The sequence below is a fragment of the Rhipicephalus microplus genome, chromosome X (genome assembly GCF_043290135.1).
Source record: "Rhipicephalus microplus isolate Deutch F79 chromosome X, USDA_Rmic, whole genome shotgun sequence".
In the NCBI taxonomy this organism is placed as follows: Eukaryota; Metazoa; Arthropoda; class Arachnida; order Ixodida; family Ixodidae; genus Rhipicephalus; species Rhipicephalus microplus.
Genome location: NC_134710.1, coordinates 383,450,864 through 383,467,034, shown reverse-complemented (window position 1 = coordinate 383,467,034; position 16,171 = coordinate 383,450,864). Strand labels below are relative to the sequence as shown.

At 45.0% G+C, this 16,171-nt stretch overlaps 1 protein-coding gene across 1 annotated transcript in view; it reads left to right on the top strand.

The window, feature by feature from the left end:
• The window catches only part of LOC119161930 (visual pigment-like receptor peropsin), a 321,513-nt gene that overhangs the window by 264,265 nt on the left and 41,077 nt on the right, over positions 1-16,171 (top strand). The gene's annotated exons all lie outside the window — the stretch shown is intronic.

The window sequence follows — 16,171 nt, the reverse complement described above, 5'->3', positions numbered from 1 at the left end:
TTATAAATAATGAGTGAGAAATGGTCCTGCAGAGCAGGTGTTGTTCCGTAGCAGCCGTTACTTTATTTCTTCATAGCGGAAATCTCCGTGAAAGTTAAAGGGGCTGTACGTTCTATGTGTTTTACGTGACCTCTGGGGTACTATTTTCGTTTTACGAAAGTGTTTGACAGCATGTTACCTAGGCCTTTTTACGTAATCAAGGGAAAATATTTTTTGCAGTGATACATAGGTGTGAGACGTAGCCTGCAACATTGGAAATAAGACGTAATTGAAAGCTGCAACATTGAAAACAGGACCTCGGCTAACGAGGCCTCAAATTATCCCCAGAAAAATCGCTATTAGTATAATTTACACGCAAACTCAGTGATGTAGCCAGGGGTTGGCATAGCGGGCCCATGCCCCCCCCCCCCCCCCCCCCTCCGAAGGTTTTTTTTTTTATCATTGCATAGCAGAGAAAAATAGACAAATAGACCATTCTTAAACGGGTGCCCCTTACCCAATATCGCTACTAGTTTCTGCTTCGCCCCTGCGTGAAACAAGCTGCCTGGCAGCTTGTGTCACTTCTATTGACTGTCGTGTCATTTATTATGTCAGAGCTCATGAATTTTTTTCACATAGCCACCGAGAAATCCCTCAGTTGGGGCGTGCACGTCACATGCATGAAGCAGCACCTGACCTACCTAGCTGTTCAAGCGCATAGGTGAAAATACTCTGGGAATGTTGATAGACGCAGTGCTGGAACTACAAAGAAAACTCTTTCACAGTTTTTTGGAACATAGCTTCTTCATACAGACTATGACACCCATATAGGATGAAAAGAAAATAAATAACCATGACGTTGGAAAAATTTACCAGAATGTACCAACTTCACCGAGAAGCAATACAATTACCCACGTGTAGCCATGAACGTGTGAAAAAAGTAACTTGACGCTTTTTGTCTAACAACTTGATTTAAAGAAGATTTTGGTGAAATTGTAAAAATGTGCAAAACGAACACTTCCAAAATCAGAATGGTTGAAATTCATAAAATTTTGCCATTAGTAATTGTTTTTGCCGGACGATTAAGTTTCTTGTGCAGTATAAAAACTAACACTCTCTTCACGCGTCTTCCATAGCTTTTCTTGAAAAAGGGGTAGAAGCAACCAATAAAAAATGAGGATGCAGCGTCAGTGGGCTTAATATGCCCGGTTGCTGAGACCTTAAAAAACAACTCCGGCGATTTTTTTACCATGTCAGAGTAATAGTATAGTTCTGTACGCTCCTTATGTACGCTCCTTATGTACGCTCCTTATGTGGTGAGTCGTGCGTCCGCGTTCTATGTTGTTGTTGTTGTTGTTGTTGTAGTAGTAGTAGTAGTAGTAGTAGTAGTAGCAGTAGCAGTAGTAGTAGTAGTAGTAGTAGTAGTAGTAATTAGCCACCTCTCGTTTAGTCTATGGAATGTCCGCTGGATGACGGTACTTGTATATCATGTATATATGATGAAAATATTTTATATGGTGGTACATAGTGTGTTCACTAGATGAACGTACGGACAGACAGAGATGCAGACAAACGGACAGATAGAAAAATAGACAGATGGACGGACAGACGCACGAAAGCACGGATAGACACAGAGATAGACAGACAGACAGATGCACGAAAGCACGGACGGATGGACAGACAGAGAGACATACAGATGGACGAAAGCACGAATGGATGGACAGACAGACACGGCCATTTGTTGGCCAAATGCTGTCATGATAGGACTCCGGCTAGAAATGATTGGAAGACACGCGTGTCGTTCTGCTCGCCAACCAGTTGATCGCGCTGATCCACTTCTCACGGAGGGTACTGTCACGTGGGAAGCCATCATAGCAAACACTCTGCGTCTTGTGTGAGTGGTGTTTGCAGCCCGCAAAGCAACACCAACTGCCATCCATCGCAAACTCATCTAAGGGAACAGAAAATCACGTGCCAGTCCAGTGAAGTGCCAGCCAAACACCAAGGAGAAAGGAAGAACACCGCCGAACAGCAGCGCTGTCGCCTTGTGGCCAGCACAGTAAACGCTGAAGCGGCCAAAGTTGGCGATGCCACCGACTCGCCTCTTCCTCTGACATGTAAAACGTCACGACACACAGACAGTGTTGCCAATAGTTCTGGCAAGCCCGGTGAGCCGTTTCGAGGCAATGTTTAAAATTAATTTGCAAACAATCAAAACATCTCTTAAGCCTGTACAGTAACAAAGCATGTAGGTACAGTAACAAAGCATGTTAGGATACTTGGGCTGAAAAGTCGGCACAGCCCAAAGAAATTCTAGACCAATACATGAATAATACAATTCTAAGCTACTAAGCTCCTCGGTGCGAACAGTGTATATATTGACAGCTACAGACCCCATTTCGTTTCACAAAAACACTCCTCAAAAGGGTTTCAAAGTTTGCAGATCAGCACAGTTCCCATACAGCTGTCTGTTAGTCTGCTTGAAAAAAAATCAGTTCACTGGTGGACAAGGACTGTACACTAGGTATGTGCAGTGATGCTCCAGTACACAGCATGTATGTCTTGCTGCTGGCTTCTACTGCAATGTTGCTGAGCACATATGTGTAAAACCACCACTAATACTATGACACTACAAAGTAATTATGTGTCGTTTGCATGAAACAGGGACCACAATAAAACAACATAAGAACATTTACCTTCACACTGTTAAAAAATGTAAATACATTTTCATAGAGTTTTCATGGCTCATCTGGGAATAGTAATGATTATAAACACATTGTTACTTCCACAGCAAAATATTTTAAGATGCCAGCTTCAATAATAGAGTATATCAGTAACCTTGCAGTGCTAAACAATGGTTCAGGCACATGGAAAAAGATAAATAAATGCATGCTATAGCTACATATAAATCAAAATTATTACTTTTAATTCTAATATGAGGAAAGCTGCCTACATTATAAGTCAATTGCAATGTACACAACTACATTATGAACAAACCTGTTCGAGCAAAGACTACATTAAAAAAGTTGCACTTACACAGTAGAAACAGAGGAGTAGACTGTTGAAGGATGGACAGGCAGTGGGATAACAATACACAAGTTCTAAAACCTAGTGTTAGATATACTAGGAGTAGTGATAATCCTTTTCCTTCCAAATAAAATAATCCACATAGAAGCACTTCCCAGAGCTTATACATGCATGGCATCATTGGTGCTATACAAATGAGTGTATACTGAAGGATTATATCGACTAAGTACAAGATTACTGCATCCATGGCTTTACTTCTTGTACTACAAAGAATGCAAACACAGTTACCATTGCCGACCATGGATGCTTTAATTTATGGCAGTGAAATGCAGAGACACGCAGACACTTTGATTAACATGCTTGTTAAAAACTTCAGCTCACAATTACTTGGCCATTAACATTGCAGTAGCCTTTAAATTAGTGTCATAGTTTGGTATCTTCCATGCAAAATTTAAATAATTTAGAATGCAAGCAAAGAAACGACTGAATAATGCACTGCTAAGAAGTTAAACTGCAGCGGCACAAAATGTTACTACGTATACAATTCAAACTACTCCTGACATCACAATGTGCTTTTTCTGCTGTCGTGAACTTTAAGCTGGAGAACAGTCACTGGCAGTCACTTTCTACTTGTTCGTCTTCTGTACTCTGTTCTTGATACACTGTACATAGCCGTGGAGTACCAGATCCCTTGTTACTGCTGGAACTTAGAAATTTTCAGATCATCGTTACAACCATGATACATGCAAAAGTGTACAGTTGTTAAATATGTGCTCATATTTACAGATGTCGTACTTTCGAAAGCTGATGACAAGTATGCAGAAATAATAAAAAGAAACGAAGTCTAAACACACACACAATGAAGACTGAAAATATATTTTATTATGATACAACAGCAAAACTACAATGTTGTAGATGAAGGTCTGAAACTTCTTCAAGGCATAATAAGCCAATAAAGTTTCATTTCTTTTTGGACTCTACACTAGGTGCGAGAAGCAGACCACAAATAATTTCGCTACGGAACACAAATTAGACTGCATTACAAGACAACAGCTAATGTTCATAACTTTGAGGCTATCTAACAAAATCAGCTAGCCATACAGCGTATAAGAGCAAATTAGCAGTCAAGAAGACACAAAGCACTTGTGGAATATGAGTGTCCTTGTTGCTCACATTTATTATTCCAAACGAAGAAAACCTTTCAAAAGTGGCCTTCATCAGGGGAAATAATCATACTAAACAAACACAATGGGCTCCTACAGGTGCCACCAACACTCACCATTATTATTGATATCAGTGTCTTGCCGGATGGATATACTTTGCCCTGCACAGAACACCAAAGGAGCGCTCCATGACTTGGCTTGCATGGTTGCTGGCTGCATCGCACTGCGGCTGAAGTAGGCTAGCCACAGAAAGAGAGACAAGGAGCCATGTCCTTGAAACACACTGAACGTCACCTTTAGAGATCAACAATGCATACTTAGGTCAGGTACAATTTGTAGAAAAAACTATATCACTATGCAATCGTGGTGAACACGTTCGGCTGAAACACAACAAGCTACAGCACTGAGAGAGAAAAAGCTACATGAAGTAAAAGATGCAGTTACTGGCCCTATGTCGTCTGAGACTTGTTAAATAGGTATTTCTCCTTGCAAGTTGTGAACAGCCAGGCGATTTTCACCCACTAGCTATTTCATTCCAGAGTACTTGATCCCCAGAGTGAGTCACAAGCTCGAGAGCTCAATAAGAAATCAGAGTATTTGTGCTCGTTCAAAAGCACGAGCTTTTGAGCCTCAGATATTTGAAGTTGCATTCATAAGCTGCAGGCCTTTTAATTTTCAACATTCTCAATTATCTCGCAATTTATTCCAATTATCTTCAATAAGCATTATGTCTGAGAATAATACAGGTATCCACTGCAAGCAACCATGCTTTGGTTTTCGATTTGTGCACAGTAAGTGATGTTTACTAAATTGTATGTATCTAAAAAACTAACCTAGCAACCAGCCGTTAGGCAGTTTTGTGCCCTCGAAGCTTCCGAGCAGATCCAAGTCCTTCCAGATGAGGCTGCCATGCATGCTTCCAGGTCACTTCCCGGTCCGATGAATGATAACAGTCCCAGCACTGACATAGACTTGTACATTTAGGGAGCACGTGTCCATCCTATTTTTGTACAGGTGCTTCAAGTTGTGATAAGGCTTGATGTGCCTGTGGTGAAACCGATGCATCACAAAACCTTCAACTCTGCAATCTGTGAAGAGCCAAAAAAGATATATTTAAAAAAAATGAGTAAAAGCATAAGAGACAGTAGGATTGGGCGTGGTTGATGATTGATTGATTGATTTGTGGGGTTTAACGTTTCAAAACCACGCTATGATTATGAGAGACGCCATAGTGGAGGGCTCCGGAAACTTCGACCACCTGGGGTTCTTTAACGTGCCCCCAAATCTGAGCACACGGGCCTACAACATTTCCGCCTCCATCGGAAATGCAGCCGCCGCAGCCGCGATTTGAACCCGCGACCTGCGGGTCAGCAGCCGAGCACCTTAGGCCCTAGACCACCGCGGCGGGGCTGGCTCCTGGAAAATAAATTCACATTAACTTTCGAACTATCAAATGTGCTAAATAGACAGGCCCCTCCTAATTATCAAAGAAGGGCTCACTTATATCAAACCACAAAAAGCTGCTGATGAATTTGCCCGCCTCTTCATAATATATATATATATATATATATATAACAGTAGTAGTAATTTTTTCATGCTTGAAGTAACATTGGGAAACTTTACATCTGCTGGGCTTAAAAAATTGCACACGTTATAGTACTGCGTGAATAGCAACAAATTTAATTCTGCAAGGTCAACTCGCCGATGGCAGCATTTAGTAGCCTTCTGTGTCATCAGGGACCAAGTGTACTTTGTCGCCAACAGGCAAAGAACATCTCCAGACTGAAAGCTGTTGATGGCATAGCAATGAAAGGCTGGCCAGGCTTGCACCTCCGTTGATATAGTGTAAGAACTGGCCATGAGCCGCTGTGTTCAAGGCTCTAGTGCCATGCAAAACGATGGCCAGACGAACTAGGAAACCTGTAGTTAGCTGGTACTGGCCTACAGCTTTATCCAAAGCAAGGCACCGGTAAAATATTTGCACTTTCTGAGGGTCGGAGGGAAGCTTGACATTCACGGGCTCCCGCTCGCACATGGAACTCTCAAGTTCTCACCCAAGAACAGTCTAGACGTGCTGCATTACGATCTACGACAGAATGTAGCATCTCGCAGCTTCGGTTCGTAACATCACGGTGCTCAGACTATGGTTATTACAAAAGCGGAGAAGCGACGAGTTAGGAAACAAAAACGCCAAGCCTCACCATTGCAACTTCACAGGGCAAAACCGTTACCAACTCTGTCTTTCCCTTTTTGGTCACACGAGCACAGCCTCTTCACAAGTCTTGGAAACGTCAACACAACACCACTATTCACAACGAACATCGTTCACTCCCGAACACTAGACTGCTCACAGGAAAACAGAAGCGTATGGGCTAACCACTGGCGAAGCAAGAACCGAAAAAAGCGCGCAGTTCATACGATTCCGTACGTATTTGGGGTCACTCAAATAACGTGCCAAAACACTATCGATCCGAAATGTCGCACAGAACCCAACTGAGTGACTGGAAAGCGAAGCAAACTAACTGTTACCGGCACACAAACACACATTGCAGGCTTCTCGAGTGCTGGTTGCCGTCGATACACCGGCGCCGATCCCTGCTTGATAAACACTCCGACGCACAGGCTTCGCTACGCGTCACCGTACACTATGGCACTGCCGCAGCTTTCCACACTGCTTACAGGCTGTTTCACATGCCGCGATTGCAGCGAAAAAAAATCGTTCCGTTCTCTTCAATCGCTAATAGCAGTTTCATTTCTCATGGGCTGCGAACGGTCCTTGATTTTCGCTCTGTGACTGGAGCGGCGAGTTCTTGCCACCGCTCATTGTGACAGACACGAATGTAATGTAATAATATGTGCATTATGATATCATGAAGTTACCTTGAATGGTAATGAAGGGCCCGCTTGTTTCGTCATTTAAGAACACCTTGCAGCCTGAATTCATTTTAAAATGCACAGCATCGATTATTACCAAAACAAACACGGCGACTCTATTTCGACAGCTTGGCCGGACCAGCCCCATTTCGACGGGTCCCGAAAAAAATCGCTCCCGCCGCTGCGATCAGAGCGAAAATTTCCAACATGTTGGAAGCTCACCGCGGACCACTGCGGCGGAAGCTAACTGCCCTTTTTTTTCGCTGTGAGCGAATTCGCAGCCTGAAAATCGCTACTTTTTGTGTCATGTGAAACGGCTTACACGCTCTGAGAGAGCAGCCGTAATCACAACACATCCGGTCGAACGCTAGCTGCCACGCGAAAGCAACTCATGCGAGAAGCGTTTGTTAAAATTGGCAGCAACACACCTACACCCAACACCGACTAAATTTCAAGGCCGCAGGGCTGCCGCAGTGACGTCAGGGGGTGGGGGCCGAGTCACGCCGCGAATGCGGCGAAAAGCCAGTGTTTCGTTCACGTTTTGGGAGAACCAACGCTCCCGCTGTCGCAGCTGCTGCGGCTGGATTGGGCCGAATAAAAGATGTGGTAAAAAAAAATCTTACTAAGTATCCTAGCATTGCTACACGGAGTAACCAAGTACTGCATCTGGCTTACGAAAGTTTTGATGTTCTAGCTCTACCGCCGCGGCGCACTAGAGAATCATACGAATTATTTCAACATCTTGATTTCAAGTACAATTTATTCTGGGGAAAAAACCACATCTATTCTACTTGTTACTCAGTGTTTGAAGCTTCCTTTTTTTTATTTTTCACTAACGTCACGAATGTCATCATTCATTCTGGAGCAGAAGTTTTTCAGCAAAATGTTTGAACTGCACCATAAAATGTACTTAAGAACAATCTCCTTCGTGTGCCCAGCATCACAGCCATTGAAATCAGATGACTCATCTTCAGTGAGCAGATCTACGGTGAGATCTGTCGCCACTTGACGCTGATTGGGAATGGTCAAGAAGTCATCTTTTCTTGACGATTCCTCAACGACTGCGTAGCTGTGTGCAACGGCGTTGACAGCAAATATTGAAGGATGTACGAGTCCTCCTCGGTCAAGCTCCTTCACAAGCTCGTACTTGGGATCTTCCATGAAGACAGTGACTTCCTTGTCAATGGTTAAGACGTCCCTGCACTTCTCGCATTTCAGCCTTCTCAAAGTGGAGTAAACGCAGTATCCTGCCACGTACACCAATACCGGAATGACATCCGTCATCTTAGACAAGGTGTCTTGCGTGACAACCACATTGTAGTTAGCGCGTGCTGCACCCTCTTCTCGGTCCAGGTCTTCCCACTGTTCGTCTCTGTGACTCTCGTGATGTGAAGGTTTACTGACAGTCGGCAGCGTGCTTTGCAATCGCATCTTGTTTTGGCCCTCGTAGATTTGTCGAATGGACACGTGATACTGCGACCCTGCCAGTTGCCTTTATTTTCCAAAGCGGTCTTCCAGGCCGTTGGTTTGGATCTTGCCAAACAAGACGTAGAACATGTTGAGCTCGGTGAGGCAGTATCTAGTGATTTCCACGAGTCCATGAGTTGTTTGGTGGAGAGCACCGTGAGTTTCCTTGGTCAACTTGCCGCTGTCGTTCTCCGCAGTGCGATTATTCCACTTGTCCAGCCACTCCAAATCGTTGTACAGAAAGTCCACTTGGGGGTTATCTAGAGAAGAAACCGGGCGTTGGAGTTCATCCCTCAGCCTTTTCCCTTGCATGGTGTCTGGACATTCACAATCTTCCGCCACGTCAGCACAATATCAATGAAAGCCGTGGTACCCTCAACAAACTGAAGGTTTTGCTTCGATTCAAGGGCTTTCAGGGCGGGAGGGAGAGAGTTGTGAAATATTTGCAGGTCAAGTTTTACATTTTATTTTTCAATGTCCATCGGAAAGAGCCCTTTCCGAGTCAGCGTGTGAGCATGCCTCAGTAGCTGGCCAACCTCAGCATTGTAGACATCTCTGGTGGTTGATGGACCACCCCCAGCAAACACACATACACAAACCAAACACGTGCATGGTCCCAGAAATGCTGCCTCCTTCGGCGAAGTGTGGCAGCTTGGGCTAGTTGGTATGGCATGACGATAGTTATATCGCGAGGACAAAACGACGACACAGCTTTCGTGTTCTTCTTGTCTCTGTGTCCTCGTTTTGTTCGAGTCTGTCATCTCGCCGCTCGGGCCGACCACCCATGCTTTGTCGAATGGCAGTCGCGGTCTAGGCGCCTTCGAGGGGCCTTATGCCTAGACATATGGTGCTGATTGGATCGTCGGCGGCTCATCAGTCAGAGACGCACAGCGTGATTGTCCGACGTCCGTAATCAGCAGAAAGCTCGCTATTGTGGCTTTTACTGGGGCACGAAGACGCCACGTGTCACATCTCTGCGCGGACCCGAAGGACAGCGGGTGCTCCGTAGAGTAATTTCAGCCACGCCGCACCCAGCACATGGAAACAGCACGGTGTCTTGGCTTTGCTCCTTATCTCCACAAAATGAGGCGGCTGCCTTTCTTCCTTTTTGGCGGCCGCGGCAAAAGGGTGGCCCGCAAAACACAACAGCACCTACGGGTGTGGGAGTGTCTCCATCTCCTTGCACCCCGCAGGAAGGTCTGGTTGTGGTGGTTGAAGGTTCGTCCAGGTATGAAAACTCATTCTATCTTCGGAAATAAATTCTGGCAGTGATGCACTTCCGTCAGATACCTGCGAGGAGTCTAAAAACTCAAGTTATGCACTGCAGCGCACTGCTGCAGCCTCGAGGTGTAAGCACTCCTGATCTCCATTCTCGGCAGCAGTGAGTTTGAACGCGGTGGTTGTAGCGAGGTGGTTGGTAGTCAGTCGGTCCAAAGGTAGCTATGAGCTTATTGCTTCAGTCCGCCGAGGACTGCTGCTGCACACCTTCGTACCTATGCCATGCCGCAGCAGCATTCCGAAGGTGGTCTATGGCCATACACCGCTCCTTTTGATCCGGCCTGGCTTTGCTATCTCCGACAGCGTTGGTGGTCGCCACCCATTCCTCGGCGTCATCTTAGAAGCCGCGAAACTCTGGTAGCTCAAAGGCAGGTGGTGGTCGTGACACGACAGGTGGTGGTCGTGACACGGCAGGTGAAACTCAGGAAAATAATAACGCCACACAGACGAGTTGGTGCGATAGTGCAGTGAGGGTATACCGCAGCTTTCTGCGGCTCTCGGGTGAGCTTTATTCGTGGTCTTGCGATGCGGCTGCGGCCAACGCCTCCACTATCACGTACTGTATTTGCAAGGCGTGTACCAACATTAAGGAATTTGCGGAGCTGTGCGACGGTTACTTTGCTTAATATACATCTGATCTTGTACTGTCATGCAAACATTTACTTTGCAGTGACAGAACCCCAAGAAAAGACTCGAAAACATAAAACTCGTTTGACATATATAATCATTTCTGTTTAGCTAGTGTATTTTCGTCTTTTACATGTATACAAGGTCACTTAAGTTAGAGATCACGATGGATACTTCTTGTTTCAGACATTGGGGCCTATTAGCACCACCAATATACGCTTTTTATCATACCGACTCTAGTTTCCATTGGAGAATGATCGATCATTAGGCACCCCACGCAGTTTTGGAAAAAACAAATACTTCATCGATGCAGCGTATAGCGTTTCTGTACATTGAGTCGAGTTAGGAATGTGCAGAATATATCTTAATCTTATCTCTGTGCAATCTCCACGTTCAAAATTACGAGTGTCTGGAAGGCATTGAGTTTCATTTACGTTTCATACTGATGGTTTGTTAGGCATACCTTAACCATCGGATTTTCCACCTACTCAGATGTTGGCTCGGCGGCCTCAACCTCCTCCATTGGCACAAGAGAGGATGAAAGAAAGCCAACTTGGATTGCAGTGGAGCATGAACGACTCTGATAGCGAATAGAGTGAAATGAAAGAATTCTCCCACTGTGGGTTACTCGGTCATAATTCACATGAGCTCTCATTAGTTTTCAAGCAAGCGTACTGGCCTTCCACATGGTTGGAATGTTTCTGATAACATTGGTCCTTTTACGCGAAAGCGTTAAAGAGCTCGTTTTGCAGAAATGCCGGCGTCGGCATCATTGGTTGTGAGCAAAATATCATGATGTCTGCGTGACCAAAAACTAAAAAAGATGCAAATAAAACAGAAATTTCTGGATACGAAGAGAAGGACCGAACGCGGGTCGTTTGTGTGGCAAGTGGGTGTTCTTCCACAGAGCCACGTGCACAGATGCGATGAAATTAAATTATTCTGCTTGAAAATGCAGCGAAAGTAACTGCGTGCTTTTAAAGTGCACGCTTTCTGTATAGATGCTCCGCATTGTAACATGTATTATCGCAATAGTAATGCGTGGTACAAGCGTGCATTGCAATCAGGCGTCGGAACAAGTGATTACCATGACTTCATCGTTTAAATTAGGGCACCCACTACAAAAGGCAGGGGTGTTAGTGAGCCTTTTTGTCTTAAAATGCCCCACCATGGTTGTCTAGTGGCTGAGGCACTATGCGGCTGACCCACAGGTCGCGAGATTAGACCAAGGCTACGGCGGCTGCGTTTACGCGATAGCGTTAGAGAGCTCGTGTCACAGAAATACCGCCGTCGGCGTTGGCACCGTTGGTTGTGAGCAAAATATCGAGAAAGAAGCAAATGAAATAAAGAATAAAATTTCCGGTCTCACTGAGGATCGAACCGGGGCCGTTTGCGTGGCCAGCAGGCGTTCCACCACAAAGCCACGGTGTTAACTGTATCTGCTTCGGGAAAAACACACTACATAAATAGGAATAGGTACTACATAAATAGGTTGCATAGGTATAGCACTTTTCTTGCTCTAAATTTTTCACACGAAAGTGTTTTATAACACGTCTTCGCCATCGTAATCTCTGTCACAGAAATGGCCTAATTATTCACGTGAGTAGAAGACAAGACACGAATATTTGTGCTTCCGCACGATCCAAGAGTCGACCCCACAACTTTTTCGGCTCGCAAAGGGAGGTACCAGGCGTTTTACCCTATGCGCTACGGACCCACGTGCATGACATTTCACAAATGCCCCTGATATCTCTCATATCTCCCTCTCACTAGCTCTTGGCAGGTGGGGGACGGCGTCGCAGTCTGGGGCAGGAAATTAATGTACGTACTGTATCACGACACTAACGGCCGCAGGCAGGTTGTGCTTCGACAATTCGAGCGCAAGGAAGACTTTCAGCACAATATTGTTATGAAATTTACGGACGGCGCAAATTAGCTTACGCGCGATTAGTTTCGGGGACAACGCTGTTACGTACCGTGCCTTTCGTTCCGTGTTCGCATATCATGGCTCATTGTCAGAGTAGGGCAGCTTCCGCAGATACTAACAGTGTTTCTTTGCTGCGTAATGCTATGAGTGCTTTAGGACTAAATAACAAAGTGATCGCAGTAAGTGCCCCAGAGGGGCACTGAGGTGGATGGTCGGATGTCATGCACTCAGTAGAGTTATTATTTATTCAAAAAAAAGAAGAAAAAAGAAACAAAAACAAGAAAGTTGCGCCGGTGAAGCGAGAGAGCCGCCATTGGGAATGGGAACACCTTCCCGCCTTCACAGCTCAAGCTAAATATTCTGCCTCTCACGTTCCTAAAGCGCTGTGTGGTATACTGATATGCGGAGTATTAACGTCCCAAAACCACCATAAGTTTATGAGAGACGCCGTGGTGGAGGGCTGCGGAAATTTCGACCATCTGGGGTTCTTTAACGTGCACCCAAATCTGATCCCATGGGCCTACAGCACGTTGTGCGGTATAATCATGAGCACAGGTGTACAAGTTACCTCATACAATACTGGGGAGCGTACACCATGGCGTTTCCCTTCCCAAATGAGGACACTTTAAATGAATTCATATCGAGTACCAATGCTTCATATATTTATGTTGGTGACATCGTTTCGTGTAATACACTATATGATGTGTGCAGGTGTACGTTAACTACTTCTTCCAGCACAGATACTTAATGAGGATAATGAACGTTGTAATCATCGTGCTTGAGACTCACTCTCCTTCCCTCATAATGCATACCTCACCCTTAGGGCTCACTCGCATTCACTCATGATACGTACCTCACCCTGAGGGCTTACTTGCACACATTCATGACACATAGCTTGCCCTTACGGCTGACTAGCACTCTCATGATACATACCTCGTCCTTAGGGCTCACTCAGACTCACACTCATCAATGTTTGAGGGAGTACGAACTCATCAACCGTACTCACTCAAACTCGCACTCACTAAAGTTTTCCTCACTCGTACTCACTCGGACTCAGACTCACCAAAATATTAGTCGCTTGGAGTCGCTAAGACCAAGACTCGGGGCTTTATCTGAGTTCCAGTTAGTCTGAGTGAGTCGATTGACGAGTCTGTTATCGTGCTATTACCTGTTTTGTCTTAGGTGCCAATGCTCTTTAACCATCATGTGGGACATAATCGATGCTCTCCTTGGAGCTTTTGATCTCGCATCTTTAAATACGAGTTATCAGTGATCGCAATCCACAAAGCGCATTTTAAGAAAAAGCGATGACTCCCATGAGATGTTTTTAACGAAACCTTCCTTTGAAAGGAAATAGTGCAAAAATCAAGCCACCCCCACCCCTCCGTAACTAACGCATCTATTCAATGAATATTGAGCTGCCATATTAACACTATACTACCTTGATGTGTTGTTAGACATAATTCGTACAAACGTGAGCTGACAGAAAGTTGATGTTAATGCTGAAGTTGAGTACATAGGATGAGATGCCGGCAAAACAATGTGGAACTCACTCAGACTCACTCATAAAGTTTACCTCGCCCTTAGGGCTCACTCGTATTCATCAATGTTTTCCTCAACTGGACTGACTCAGACTCAGACAAACAATTTCGCCATCGTACTCGATGATCTAAATATTACTCACCCGGACTCAGACACAGCCTCACGGCTCGATCTCACTTTGAGTCGGATTCAGTTGACCCATGAGTGGTTGTGTCGACATATGGCCAGGACAGAGCCCTTGAATTTCAAGACTCTTGACCTCTTGACTGTACGGTCACACATTCATATATATATATATATATATATATATATATATATATATATATATATATATATATATATATATATATATATATATATATATATATATATATATAACTCCCACATACACCAGGTTTAGTTCGATATATTGCATAGCTTCATAAAGAAATTTGAGAATCTACAGTATTCTCCTCTCTGCGAATTTCGGCGCGCTGACTCACGACGCTGCAGGAAGTGTGCCTTCACGGCAATACACTGTTTTTTGTTAGTTTTTGCTTTGTTGTGGTTTGTGTTCGAGAGTGTGGATTATACGCCGAGGCTGGTGACACGTGATAAAATACGTCGTTGATCTGAAAACTCGTCGACAGCTTCATACGTAAACTTGTCGTACTCGCCATGCGCCGGGATTTTCTACACCGCCCTTGCCTTAATGTGTGCCTTGTTCCTCAGTCGAACTGAGCTTGCTGTCTGGGACACTGTACACAGCAGTGATGTCAGACTTCTTTTCGTCACGTTCGACTGTGTTGATTATTGCTATTCTAGAGGAAGAAAGCAAGTTCTAATTCTCGGCAGCTGTCGCGTTAACAGACGAGGCGAGGAATCGAGAAAGTGAATAGCCACGGCGCACGTCGAGCCGATGTAAACTTGGTTACCTGCGCCATATTGTACCGAACCACCCTTGTAGCGCCAAACTCGTTTACCAGCGTGCATGTGCGCCACAGCACTCGAATTTAGCGGCGTGGTGTGACAGCCATCAAGCCCCATGCCCTGGAACATGGCTTAAACACCATATTTTTGGTTTTATCGAAACTGTTATAGTTGAGGTTTCTTCACGGCTGTCATTGCTCAAGTGGCCGCTCTCAACTTCGATTCAATAAGCGCGGTCGCGATCGCTGGCGCGTGCTATCTCGGCAGGCGTCAGTGCGAACAGCTCATAAACCCTTCAACGTGCTGCGCTCTTAACGTAAACAGACTGTGCGAAAAGAGCATACCTCCCAGCCGCGGCCGCATTCCCTTGCACAGGCGTTTTGTTGAGTTATGCGATATCGGATCCAAAGGGTTAGCTGGCAGCCTTACTTCGTATAACATTACAATGTGTTGCTATCGCATCCATTGCTTCGTCATTGTGAAACTGTTCTTTTATAACTTGGCGGTAGCGTTCAAAAAAAAAGGATGACGGCAACAATGTTTATTGAATGGATGGTGGTGTCTAGTTCCAGGAACAGCCTAGCACAGACAGGTGCACAGGACTGCTCACCGAGCGCACATACGCGTTCTCACTCATTTCCCCACTGTATTCTATTATACGGCGCTTATCCACACGGTGGTTGACGCTCGCACGTCCAGGTTAGACGGAAAAAAAATGGGGGGGGGGGGGGAGCAGCTGTGCATAGCTAAAGAAAGTAACGTTTCACCCCAAGGGCGAAGCAACGAATTGTAACGTACGAAGCGAAACTGGCAGCTAACTCTTTCATAATCGAGCTTCTGTAACTCTACCAAACGCTGGCGTAAAAAAAAACACAGTCGCTTGAGTGCGAGCAACACGATTTGCACACACTTTTCACTTGAATAGCTTAGCAACGTAGGAGTTTACACGAGCAACCCGCCAATAGCTGCTGCTGATAGCACCCGCCGATAGTTGCCACATGCAGGCTCTATAGCACCAGATTTTGTTTTGGTGTATTATCGTGAAACTCTATGATCTGTCTCTCGCCACGTGCGCTTCAATGTTCCTAATCTGAAAACAAAACATTGTTTTAAGTGCGTTGTTTTAATTGCACAGAGTCAATTAGGCAATAAGGTGGCGTAACATATGATCAACAACGTAAATGTGATATATCGTAAACACCATGAAGCCGAAAATTATCACACCTCTACGTTGAAGCGAGATTGAGAGAAATGAAAATGCAGTACTTGGAGAAGGTCTACGGGCACTTAAACAAGTTGGGTGCGTGTCGTACACGGTAACTGCACACTTTCTTCGCTACGAAGTTCCCGGAATTCACAGAGCGTGCCCCTGGGCGAC